Below are 13,303 nucleotides of genomic sequence, written 5' to 3' on the forward strand. Positions count from 1 at the left end.
AGATACTCAGGAGGAAATGTAAGGCCGTAAATAATCTCTGTCACAGCGCTAAATTGACGCCCTTAATTAACTGGTGGTGGCAGAGAATTGATCAGAATGCTTTTAAGTAAGAGTGTGTGGTGTTGTTTTGATAAAAGAAACTTGGCGATAGCAATCCCTATTCGACGTCAGAGCACAGGTTGGATTATTATAGTCAAGTCTGTTTTAGATGTTATATTTCTTATCTATAACACCCTACCATTGCAGCTTAAAAATTCTTCAAAAGACGATTCGTCGTCTCCAGCAGGAACTAAAACAATGTCACATTTTCGGTCAATTCAGACCAACGAATACAGAATGAGGATAAAAAGCCAAGGACATAAAACCATACCTAGAGGAATAATTATGGGTGTGGATGCATAGAATAGTGGAGTTATATCCTGCTTCGAGAGCATGTCAAAGTTCTTATAGCCTACACCACACTGTGGCAAGGTGTATTATGACTTTGTACATTTGTATGTAACATACAAAAGGAAACGAGATAGAGCCATAGTTCCTTCTAGGCACATGCAGGAAAATATATGTTAGAAATATGTTTGGGTTCAAACAAATATATGTTTGGGACTGGTTGCAAACAAATATATGCTTGCATCCAAACATATTCTGTTTGGGTCCAAAATATATTTGTTTGCAACATTTTGTAATATATCTCAGTTTTATTTGTTTAGGTACCTTTTTTTTTTTGTTAGAAAATGTTTTTTATGGGTGGAGAGAGGATTTTTGTCAAAGAGAGTAACACAGGGTAAGCGAGAGCCCTGTATAATAAAGAGCTGTGTGTATGGTGCAATAGAAGACGTAGAAGTGACGACGGGAGGGTGAAAATTTTTGTTTTTGCTTTGGTGGTGTGTATGCATATCGCGGCCAAACACGTGTGTTTCGTTCTTTGTTGTTGTTGCGATTTATTCATCCACAAACGAAGATGAAAAGAAAAAAATATTAATTATTTTTGTTATTTTTCCGAGAATGAAATTTTTTCTTCAGTTTCTCAAAGGCAGTCGTTGAATAAAGACGGTAAAGCGAGTGAATAACTCTGTGTTTGTGTTTTCTTAAATAATTAGTTAGTTAAATGCCCAATACATTTTATAATTGGAATATATGAATGTACCCATCTATGATATATGGATGTACCTATCTATTTGATTTCGGATGCCGATTTCCCGTTGATGATTTCAATTTTGAGGAGAATGTGTTTTATTTCACAACCAACGAGAAGCGATCAACGATGTTTCATTTATTTTATAATTAATATTATTCATTTGTTTTTCTTTCTTAAAGTGTGACACTATTTCTTTTATTTGGAATTTTGTATCTATCTACGCGTCTGCTGTTGATTTTGTGTTTGGTATTTCTATATATTTGAATAAAAGAAAAACAATCACCATTTATAAATGGGTGTATGTCGCAGTAGGGTCTCCCGTGAGGGTCGATCCCATGTGTGCAAAACAAGTTATTCGGGGTCAAAGGTAATTTTTGGAGGCATTATTCAGTTTTTTTTAATTTTTCTCAAAAACGGTAAGACCTAGCAAAAGCCGACTAAAGTAAAAATTGTAGATTCAATAATTGTCTACAAGAGTGGTCTTTATGGTTCTTAAAAAAGACTTACCATTTTCGAGATATCGCGATCTAAAGGTTTTTTTGCATAAAATGACTCTAACATTGAATAACTCTACTAAACACGCTCCGATTTTGTTGGAATTTTTTTAGAAGATAGCTATAATTTCGCTCTTCAAGAAAATATATAATTTTTTGGGGACAGACCCGATTACTTCGCTTATTTTTGCCGGTTCGTCTGAATATGTGCATATTTCCCTTATAAGTGCATAAAAATCATGTGTTTTTTAGAACAGCTATATCTCAAGAACGGTTCCTTCTAGGAAAAAAATTATAAAGGTCAAACTCGTAGATTATTTTTGTGTCTACAATATTTACTTTAGCCACTTTTAGATTAGATCAACCGTTTTCAAGAAATAAATCCGAAAACCTAAAAACCCTTAAAATTTGACCTTTGACCCCGAATAATTTTTTTGCACACAAGGAATCGATGGGGACTTTTAGGACGTTGCTTCTAATGGCAAACCCTAGCTCTCCACCAAAATTCAGCTCTGTGGGAATTTTTGCTATTTCAATGTCTATTTTGACCGGACTACAACTAGTAAAGGATTTTGCTAGATTTTGATCCAGTATGGAATTATTTAAAATCAACAGTCCAAAATTAAAACATATAATTTCATCCTAATATATATAAATTTGTAATCTAATTTTTTAGGGAAATAGTATACATAGATATATGGTTTATGTAGAAACTCATAGTGAAATTTTGTGTAGAATTGTTCATCCTTTGACACTTTTCACCTATAACCAAGTTTTATATTACTTCCATGTATCAACTCGAAAAAAGAAGGAAAAAATTTTCATCAAAAAAATTGGGAAATATTTTCATGTTTTTTCAGCAAAATTGATACTGATATTTTCATGCTATAAAATGTAAATAGACATTTCATTTCTTTGGTGACCCATAGTGAAATTTGATGAAGAATATTTTTGTCTTTGACATTATCTCTCTAAAGTTATGCTTTGTGGGACAATTTTGAATAAATTCAGAGGAAGTCCGGCTTTAACCCTAAAACGTGTTTTTCATTTTTAGAGATTCCTGGCGATTATACAAGAGCTACAGATTTGGTGTATTCTGAGACCTATAGTAAAATTTTATGGCGAATAGTTTTGTAGAATATTTGGATTTAATACGATCACATTTTAAAGGAGTTTTTGAAAGATTTTCAAAAAAAGGACAAAAAAGACCCCTTTGATGAACCGCATGAGGGTTAAAATTTTTATCAAAAATATTCTCCACACCCTCTTGAGTAAAGTTGCCAAAGACACTATATACCTGAAATGCAAGGATTCCATCTTATCTTAATTCGAATATTTCGAAGAAATTAAAAATGGACGGAATTTGCCCCGTCTATTTTGGTTACTTTCAGACGTAAACTTTAAAAACGCCGATACACGTGTCTCATATTTTTAGCTCTACTTTCATAATCTACTCGATTTTCCTTGTCATTTTTTTTGTTGTCGCACAGTGTAATTATACCGCTTGGTGTATTCTATGCTGCATAGAGCCCGAGGAAAATCATTTTTCTGTTTCTATACGTTTTTTACACTTCAATCACTGTAACTTAGTAATTTCTTAACCGATTTTTTAGGTATATGGCTTGTTTGAAAGGTAACATTCAACGAAAGAAACGATAATAAAAATACGTGGTGAATTGTGGAAGTTATACCCGATCAAAATTTAATATCCATGACAGCCATTTTCTTCTATAGTAACCGTTATAAAATTACTTTACGATGTGATCTGGAAAAACCATAGGTATTTTCGTCTTACATGGACTCCAACAAAACCGAATTGGTGCATCAGAACCGACTCATTTCTTTCGTGGACTTTTGTAACACTGTATTGTTTAAGTTAAGTCGTTCATTCATCCGATACGGAACATTTGTTCCATATACCGACCTAAAAATTATATTTTCCTCTGTTGTGTTTTTTTTTTATTTAGAAAAATCATGTTTTTGGTCCCTCTTTGGAGCCTTTTTTGACGCATATTGTTGTGTACAACCTTTTAAGTGGAATCGTCATTGCTTGTTATCATGTCACCATGACCTATCATCTATTGCAATTTATACGACGTGGATATTTTCACCGTCATCGTAGATTGTTGACCCGTAGACCTATCGATCGGATCTTATCAGCTTGTGCAAGCAGTACTGATTTTTGAGAATTATATAGTGCTTTGAAGAGTGTCATTGGTAAACTATAACACTTGAAAGTTCAAAGGAAATGTCATGCCACTGAAATACAGTACTAAAGGCGATTGCTTGTGATTTATTTGAATGTTTTCACATTTTAAAAGGCTAATTGGAGATGCGGGGCATCGATCCCCGTACCTCTCACATGCTAAGCGAGCGCTCTACCATCTGAGCTACATCCCCTTATAAAAACCTTGTTTCAGTTTCAATTCACCAATATCGCACAAACTTTATAAATAATTGTTACATTTAGCGGTTTGTCACATACGCATGGGCAGTGCATCGCAATTATCGTGACATGAAAAACAAATCATGTTGTTGCTACTGCTGAAAATTAGAGTAGGGCAAACAACTTCCTAATTTTTTGTACCAAAAATTTCCATCTAACTTGTAGTGTTATGTATACGCAGCTTTTCAGTACCAAAAATTTCCATCTAACTTGTAGTGTTATGTATACGCAGTTTTTCATACAAACGATGTGGGCGATTAGAACTGCGTAGTGAACTAGATCGTTCAAAAGAAGGGAAAGATCGGACTGAAGCTCGACCATATGAGGAAATGTATCCTTATAAGTCTAAGATGGTCAAGTCGATCGAACGCTTCTTATATATGTATATCTAAACCGATACAAAGAAAGATATTGCGGGAATCCCAGTGACGGAAAAGACACCAGATCCGAGTTAGATTGGGATACAAGCACGTACAACAATTAATCAGAGGAAATGACCGAGTGTCAATTAGGCGACCTCTGAACCATTTTTAAGGTTTTGATTGACTTTATTAGACCTGCGTGGGCAAACATTTGGCGGTATAGCCAGATACTTTTAATCTTGAATGCCACTCCTAATCACCTTTTTGCATACGCATATCCCCGTATGCCACCCTCTTCTCACATACAAAAGGATTTTTGGAGATGCGGGGCATCGATCCCCGTACCTCTCACATGCTAAGCGAGCGCTCTACCATCTGAGCTACATCCCCATTTAAAAAACCCGATTCCATTTGAAAATATCAAATTAATTGAATTTCGGTTAATTTTACTTTGTCACGTACAAATGTGCAGTACAACACACACTGCCTGTTATATAATCGTGACATGAAACACATTATATGTACTTAAACCAAAAATCTTATAACGCCTAATACAATCATACTGCATTAATATTGTTCACCATAACGACTTGGCATAAAGTAATTAGCAATATTTGTGGGGGAATAAATAAATCGTTATTCTGTGGCAAACATTCCCGCTTCTAGTATACGTATTCATCAAATGTAGGGACCCATGTAGGCTCAATAATATAGAAACACAGAAAAACAAATAATTCATACATATTATGAATAGAGTTGCTAATGTTCATATTATGAAGGTTGTTCCTAAAAGCGAAAAATACTTGTGTATGTTCCAAAACTCAAGTTGGAGATGCGGGGCATCGATCCCCGTACCTCTCACATGCTAAGCGAGCGCTCTACCATCTGAGCTACATCCCCATGTAAAACGCAATTCAGTTTAAATTAATTGAATTGCTGTTAATTTATATATGTCCCGTACGCAAGTGTAGTACAACGCACACTCTCGAATAAGGCTCAAGGACAATATGACTTGTCATACATAAGTAGACATTAGAGTTTTGCATATTTTTGAAATTTAACGTTAAAGGTTTTTTTTTCGACCAAAAACCTCACGCACAATCATCGATGTACGCACGCATTTTCATGGTGCAAAAAAAATTCGTTATTTTTTTCACAATTCAGTGCGTTTCTGACGAATTTTTCCGCACAAACAGTGCATAACTTCCTTACGATCTTTCGGCATGAATTGATGATGCACCATGTCATTGCAGTCGAAGAAAATGGGGAGCGAAACATTCTTTTTTGATAATTTTTGTTCGAATAATAAAAAAACCAAGAGCACACCAAAAAAAGGAGTAACCTTTTTATCTGTCAAAAACAAACTGACAATCCAAATCTGCTGATATTATGCCTGTCTGCGTACTCGATAATTTGTAATAATAGCTGTGTCTTTTTACGTGATAATTACTAATGTTGCAGATTTTGACAGTTGTATAAAGGAAAAGTTGCAGAAAAAATTGTTTCAGCAACATTTAATAAGTAAAAAGACACACCTAGTAAGTAAACAGGCAAATGTAACGGACATATGTATGTATAAACATAACAGAAGAATAGGCGAAAATCGAACATACATATGTACGTAACTCACAAAATTTGAAAATAATTTGATCAGTAGATGGATTCTCTAACGCATTTTTAGGTTATCTACAAAAATCGGCCAAATTAATATGTTTATAATTTCGGTAATTAACGAAATTTGTCGGTAAGTTAGCAACCAAAAAAAAAAGTTGTCGCTAAGTTTTGCCGAAGGCAACAGTGTTTCCAACCTTTATTCATAATTTTGCGTTTTAATTTGACCGATTTTTGTCGGTAACCAAAAAAGCCTTACAGTATTCCACTACAGACCTCGTATTCATTCAATCTGACATCAAAGTGGATTTATGAAAATATCCTGTACAAACCAAACTTAGTTTCATGGGGCAATACCGGTCTACAACTTGCGGTACTTCTCCCCAATATTTAAAAAATGTCACTAAAATGCTAGGACGATATCACTTGATTGGGGCAACCAATTTGGTCCAAACTTTGGATCTCCTAATATTTTGTCAAAATTTAGTTTAACTTCTAAAATGGCCCATATCGGTCCCCCCTAAGGGTACGTCCCCCACAAAGGTTCAACATTTGTGCCTTAGTGCAGTTAATTCCTAATCCATAATTGTCGCCAAGTTCAAATGTCCAAAAAGGGCGACAAAATTCTGAAGAGACCTTAAATACATTCGATTTGTCCGTAGGTGAAAATTTCACTTCACATTGGCTGAGGGTATATATCTGTCTACTGATACTTTTTTACTTGTTTTTTTATTTCAGGTGGCATCATTTTCAGGGACAGTCACTGTATATACATACCGCTTCAAATTGTAGAGTATGGGAATTCCTTATTTTAAAAAATCATTAAATTAAATGTGTTAGAAATCTGATACCAAATGTATAGACCAAAGAAATTGGAATTCCTAGCGGTTTAACATTTAAGTTAAACACTCATAAAAAATTCCCGTTTGTCAAAAGGCGTCTTAAGAAAACATTATTAATAATAAGATTCTTGATAGAGGATTTAAGTCAGTAATTTTCGTAATTAAATGAACGAAAAAACAAGTAAGAATCGCGTTATGTTCGGCCAGGCCGAACTTGTTATACCCTCCACAACGAATTGTATTGAAGTAAAATGGAACAATTAGTTTCCTTTCGTTTATGAAGAAGACTAAATACCAAATTTCAGTAATTTCGGCAAAACAATGTGGCTAACCTTCAAAATACCGAAATTTGGGAGGTACCGTTATATGGGGGCTCTGTCAAAACATGGAGCTATTGCGTCGGATTTTAGTCAGAAAGGCTATAACCTCCAACAAAGACTTAATACCAAATTTCAGCCATTTCGGTGGGTTGCTGTGGCCACAACTTTCAAAATACCGAAAATCGGGTGGTACCGTTCTATGGGAGCTATATGAAGGCGTAGACCTATACCGACAAATTTCATATGGAACGCTTCATACCTCAAATGAAGACCAAATTAATATTTTGGTGGAATATTGAGGTCACAACCTTCAAAATACCGGAAATAGGGAGGTACCGTTCTATGGGGGCTATACTAAGGCGTGGACCTGTACCGACATGTTTTTAGGGAAAGTTTTATACCCCCAACGAAGACTAAGTACCAATTTTCAACCATTTACGAAAATCAGGTTATACCGTTCTATGGTGGCAATATGAAGGCGTAGACCTATACCGACAAATTTCATATGGAACGTTTCATACCCCAAATGAAGACCAAATTACCATTTCGGTGGAATATTGAGGCAACAATTTTCAAAATACCGGAAATAGGGAAGTACCTTTCTATGGGGGCCATACTAAGGCGTGGACCAATACTAACAAATTTCATATGAAACGTTTAATACCCCAAATGAAGACCAAATACCGAATTTCAGCCATTTCGGTGGAATATATACATATAAAAACATGTGCCGATATAGCCCATTTGCAATTGTAATAGAAACTTCTGTTCCAAAGCTCTCTCTTAAAAATTGCGAGCTGTATCTTGATTTCGACAGACGACTTAGAATTTTACCCTGATCAAGAATATATATACTCTAGAGGTTCTCCGATGTGTTACAAACCGAATGACAAAATATTAAACTGCCTTTGCATTAGACCACTGTGCCGCGTTAACCTTCTTTATGATGATCTATTTGACGTTTGCACTATGTAAACGGAATATTATAGGTTAGTGCACCAATAGTCGGCACTTTAAGAATTTGTGTGACGACAATCATTCACCATTCCTAGTGAAATTTTCCAATTGCTATGAACTGCTTCGAAATTCTGTTTTCAATGAAATAAAAAAAATGAATTATTTTAAGATTTTGTTAACTGAATTCCAACAGTTAAAATTTTGTTTAGGTGTTTATAACCAGCGTACGGAAATAAACTTTATGAAACGTTTGCATTCGTTTCGTTTCGTATTTCATTAGGAACAAAACAAAGCATAACCCAAGTTGATAGAACTCGCTGCTTTGTTTCATTATAACATAATTCATTTACTAGTGATCCAAAATGATATTTGGAGATGCGGGGCATCGATCCCCGTACCTCTCACATGCTAAGCGAGCGCTCTACCATCTGAGCTACATCCCCATATTAATACACTTGGAGTAAATAAAAACACATGAAAACGCTTCCAAATTAAACGAATTCATATGGTTTCAAACTGTCACGTACAGTTTGACCTTTAGGTGAGGCGTGACCAAAATTCACGTAATATAAATGCAATCAGTAGCACTCGAAGTATGATTAAGGTATGTAACTCTATAACTTGGCTTCGGCACAGGTATCTTCAGTAATAGTGTGCATTGTGTTTTCAAACAGATTTGATTTAGCATCCCATATATGCTTGATCTACTGGTTCTACATGTCTTACAACTCTTCTACGAACAAATCTGCTACGAACTCTTATGAACTCCTATGAGAGGCCTTGTGATATTCTTTGAGAAATTCTAATGATCTTCAAGAAGTATGCACACTATACAAAGCACAAGACCTACTACTGGCCGTGCATTAAAAATAATTGTTGTTACTTGAAGGGCTTGTATGCATTATATGTGAATAGCTTCTTCTACCGCTAGAAAATATATTGCCCTTCCAAGAGAGGACCTTTTGGAGAATTATTTCAAGGAGAGGCCTCAAGTTCCTATAATTGAACTTGAACTAGCTATGAAAATTTTCTACAAGATTGACTTTTATGATATCTTCGTAGTTTTTGCCGTTATTAAGATATAGAAGCTCAAATGGATTGACTGTATCGCCTCCTGATATTACAATGTTATGCACAGTGCACCTTAACTAATTTTAAATGAAAACCGGTTACACCAGGGAAGTTTTTGCGGATTCTTAAACAGCAATGTTTATAGCATGCATTTTTATTGAGAATACTATATAATATTAATGAGAAGAGCCATCTTACAGTATAACTTATATAGACGGAGACTTCTCCATATAGGGGTCGTAGGTTATTATTTTAAAGTTAAGACTCAATAAGCTTGGATAGAATTGAATTGAAAAGTATATGAAAATGTTGAATTTTATTATTTGTAGAGGAATTGGTAATACCATCGGAATCACCTCCGAAGTTGTCTATCCAATAATGACCCGACTCTAGTATCATAAAGTAAGAACGGTGCTCTTGAATCAAATTTAAATGGAAGGTGCTTACACCTGGGAAGTTTTTGCGGATTCTGAAACTACAGTGTTCATAGGTGAGAAAAATCAAAAAAAAAAAAAAAAAAATCGCCGGAGCGCTTTTCAAATAAATCGCGATTCAAGTTGACAATTTTAGGGGTTGTTTAGGTTTTTGCGATTTTGCTTGGAAACCGCAAGTCCTATCAAAATGGGAATAAAGAAAGTGTTGTAGCTATCAAAATTCTCTATAAAATTGACCTTAATAATATTTTCGTAGGTTGTACAACATTTGAGATATAGAAGTTCAAATTGGGACAATTCAAATTCAATTCAATTCTGTATCTGTCTCCTCATAAAACAATGTCATGACTGCAATTTTCCAACTTAAACTTATATATCTTAAAAAATGGTAGAACCTAGGAAAAATTACAGAAGCCAGTCTTGTAGAGAATTTTCGCAGCTATAAGATTTTCTCAGGTCCCATGCCGATAAGACTTGCCGTATTCAAGCAATATCGCGAAAGCCTAACAAAAAAACCTAAAAATGTAGACTGAGCTTCTTTATCTCAAAAATGGTACAGCCTGAGAACAAATCATAAACGTCAATCCTGTAGAGTATTTTTACAGCTACAACATTTTCTTTAGCTCCATTTCAATTGGACTTGCGGTTTCCAAGCAAAATCGTGAAAACCTAAAACACACCTAAAAATGTGAATTTTGACCGCGATATATTTAAAAATCCCTACAGCGATTTTTTCTTCTTTTTAGATTTTTCTCATCTACTAACAGTGCTGTTTCAGAATTCACAAAAACTTTCCCTGTGTAAGCGGTTTTCATTCAAAGTTAGTTAAGGCGCACCCTTCATGACATTGTTTTATAAGGGGGCGATACAGTCTGTGCATTGTCCCAATTTGAACTTCAATATCTCAAAAATGGTAAAACCTACGAAAACACCGTGAAGGTCAATCTTGTAGAGTATTTCCATAGCTACAATATTTTCTTCAGTCTCATTTTGATAGGACTTGCGGTTTTTAAGCAAAATCGTGAAAACCTAAACAACCCCTAAAATGTCAACTTGAATCGCGATTTATTTAAAAAGCGCTCCGGCGATTTTTTTTGTTTTTTGATTTTTTTCATCTATGAACACTGTAGTTTCAGAATCCGCAAAAACTTCCCACGTGTAAGCACCTTCCATTTAAATTTGATTCAAGAGCACCGTGTAAAGTGTGGTAGAAGAAGTTGCTCGTTAGCAATTTCTCCATCAATAGTAGGACACAGGACGGGTGGTGCGAAATTAGTTGCCGAGCCTACGAAAGCCATACATTCCATTAAGGTACACTTGTGTCAGCAAAAACAAAAGAAAAAAAAAACAGCCCAAATCAAATAAACTCGATTGCAGCCCAGCAAATTTTCTGAAGATAATCCTTTAGCCTCCAGCAATCGACTAGGAACTATAACAACTAAAGGGGGCTTTGGCCCATGAGTACAAGGTGAGTATTATAACTGAATAATATCAAACTAAACCGTAATTTTTGTTGTGACCTAAAAGCAGACTTGGAGATGCGGGGCATCGATCCCCGTACCTCTCACATGCTAAGCGAGCGCTCTACCATCTGAGCTACATCCCCATTCAAGAAACGCAGTAAAGTGGGAATTCATTATATTTATTCGATTACCGTAACTTCTAATTTGTCATGTACGCGTGTGCTTTACAAGACACAACGTATAATTATCGCTCTTAAGACATACAAAGGTCGAACAGTAAGCCCAGCTGACTATTAATTTTCTGTCAAAATACATTATTGTTAGTGTTGGGCAATATCGTTCGTTGAGCGGATCGATCTTTTTCATTCCGTTCAACAAAAATATCCGGGTCGTTCACTTCGTTTTTTGGCTATTTTTCGTTCAATAAAACATTTCAGTCTATCATTTTCTTGTGAATATCGTTCGCTTTCTGCATCAATAGACGTTTTATCTGTCTTAAAGTACACGCAGAGAAAAAATATGTTTGATCCAACAATATTCCAAGAGCAAAATATGTATTGTTAACATATTGTTGGATTCCTCATGTAGTATTGTAAATCCAAAAATAGTTTGTGTCAACTGAACAATATTTCTCTCTTTTCTTCGAAAATTTGTTTCTCTTCTCTCGCTATTCGATGCCGTGTTGAAAAAACAATTTTAGTGAGTTGTGGTGTGTTTGTATGACATGCTGCCTTTACCTTTGTTTTTGTGAGTATGTACTTGTGAGACTCTTGTTTTTATTTGTTTCTGTTTTGTTTCATTCTTCTTTCCTTTTCATGTTTGTTATGGTGTTTAATTATTCCTTATGTTGTGGTGGGTTCTTGTAGCTTTTTGTTTGGCTTTGTTGTCAGCCAATGCAGCAAACCACGTATTGTGTTCATCAATGATTGCAATATTATACGCGACATTTATATCCAAGTTATGCGAAAAGTGTATATGAGAAGTATATGCACTCAAATCAAAAATTTCTGGGCTGGTTTTCTGGGCTGACAATACTTTTTGTAAACAAAATTAGATTATGATAGTTCCTACAATCGGTATTGTTAACGATTTTAACAATATTGCGGAAATTCGAAAGTTGTTTTTGTTTTCTATGTTTGGAACAAAAGATGGTATTTTTGGATTTGGATTACAATGTTTGAACAAAACAAATACATTTTTGGAACCAAAACATATATTTTTGTTCCAACAAAAGCGAAAAATATTTTTTCTCTGCGTGTATGAACCGACAAAAGTATGGATAGGATTAAAGCTCAACAATTTGCGGGGATAACGATAGATAGGGCTTTTTTATCACACTAGCCTACAAAAAAAATAATATCGCTGTAAACAGGGCCACTTGGAAAACCTTCGGTAAAAATTTCCAAAGGATCCTCGACAGACCCTTAACCACACAAAAATGTTGAACATGTGTGTGGGTGGCACCACAAGGATTGGACCAGGGACGTACGCATGGGGGGGGGGCACAGGGGGCCCAGGAACCCCCCGAAATGGTTTGGTCGAACAAAATTTGTTAAGCTACTGTAAAAAATTATTACATATTTCCTTTCTCATAAACATTTTTTAATGATTGGAGATTTAAAATAAAATGAAAACTTTTACGAAAACTTATATTTTCTGAAGTTTCTGTTCAGAAAATGAGCATCATTAATAAGTTTTTTTAAGAAAAATTTTCAATTTTTTTGTTTGGACCTATACTCCTTTTGAGAGAAACTTCTAATGGTTTCTGAATTACTTCTTCATGTCATATCAATCCACTATATATACGACTTCCGTAATGAATATACTCCATGTTTGTTATGTCATATTCGAGCTATATAGAGGTCTCGAGGCATCACACTCAACGGAAGTGCATGAAAAAATGTATATTGGACAAATTTATTATTAATTAGAAATTTGTCTCAGAGGCTTGACCAAAATTTTGTCATGCAATTTTTGACAAATTGTTTGCCAGAAAGTAGGGGAAAAATTACGTCAAATGAATTTGTTTACGTCAACAACAGCTAAAATCTGCTATATTTAGCAAATCCACTTTAATGTTTTCCCGATCATCAACTAACTCTGTCCAACATTTTTAAGGTAGTCGTGTGCAAACAACTTCTACCGAGGATTTTATGAAAGTACAGACC

The 13,303-nt window shown here is 34.9% G+C and overlaps 5 non-coding genes across 5 annotated transcripts; all 5 read right to left on the bottom strand.

Moving 5' to 3' along the window:
- Positions 1–3,956: 3,956 nt before the first annotated feature.
- TRNAA-AGC (transfer RNA alanine (anticodon AGC)) lies at positions 3,957–4,029 on the bottom strand. The gene has a single exon. It is a non-coding gene; the product is annotated as a tRNA-Ala (tRNA).
- Positions 4,030–4,754: 725 nt separating this feature from the next.
- Positions 4,755–4,827, bottom strand: TRNAA-AGC (transfer RNA alanine (anticodon AGC)). The gene has a single exon. It is a non-coding gene; the product is annotated as a tRNA-Ala (tRNA).
- Positions 4,828–5,264: 437 nt separating this feature from the next.
- TRNAA-AGC (transfer RNA alanine (anticodon AGC)) lies at positions 5,265–5,337 on the bottom strand. Its single transcript has one exon. It is a non-coding gene; the product is annotated as a tRNA-Ala (tRNA).
- A 3,200-nt stretch (positions 5,338–8,537) lies between these two features.
- TRNAA-AGC (transfer RNA alanine (anticodon AGC)) lies at positions 8,538–8,610 on the bottom strand. The gene has a single exon. It is a non-coding gene; the product is annotated as a tRNA-Ala (tRNA).
- Positions 8,611–11,205: 2,595 nt separating this feature from the next.
- On the bottom strand, positions 11,206–11,278 carry TRNAA-AGC (transfer RNA alanine (anticodon AGC)). The gene has a single exon. It is a non-coding gene; the product is annotated as a tRNA-Ala (tRNA).
- Between the last annotated feature and the right edge of the window lie 2,025 nt (positions 11,279–13,303).

Source organism: Musca autumnalis, unplaced genomic scaffold (assembly GCF_047663935.1).
Source record: "Musca autumnalis isolate F117 unplaced genomic scaffold, ASM4766393v1 scaffold_3, whole genome shotgun sequence".
In the NCBI taxonomy this organism is placed as follows: Eukaryota; Metazoa; Arthropoda; class Insecta; order Diptera; family Muscidae; genus Musca; species Musca autumnalis.